We start from the raw sequence: 445 nt of genomic DNA, 5'->3' as shown, positions 1-445 counted from the left end.
TCATTTGCCTACCCCTTTAAATGGTAGTTCACCCAAAAATTAAATGTACCCCATAATTTACTCACCCTCAAGCCATCCAAGGTGTTTACGGTAAATTTTGAAGACCAAAAAAGCACATCCATCCATCATAAAAGTGAGTTATTAACCCCCCGGAGCCGTATGAATTACTTTTTATGATGGATGGATGTGCTTTTTTAGGCTTAAAAATGTCATGCACCGTTCACTCCCATTATAAAGCTTGGAAGAGCTAGGATTTCTTTTTTTATATATATATAACTTTGATTGTGTTTGGCTGAAAGAAGAAAGTCATATACACCTAGAATGGCTTGAGGGTGGGTAAATGATGGGATTATTTTTGGGTGAACTAACCCTTTAATACTTTCCATATATTTACAGTATTCAGAAAAGTTTAGCAAATTATACAGAAATAAAGGGAAAATAAACC

The sequence above is a fragment of the Leuciscus leuciscus genome, assembly GCF_965113295.1.
Source record: "Leuciscus leuciscus genome assembly, chromosome: 22".
Classification (NCBI taxonomy): domain Eukaryota; kingdom Metazoa; phylum Chordata; class Actinopteri; order Cypriniformes; family Leuciscidae; genus Leuciscus; species Leuciscus leuciscus.
The sequence above is the reverse complement of the archived record's forward strand: the minus strand, read 5'-3'. Positions refer to the sequence as shown.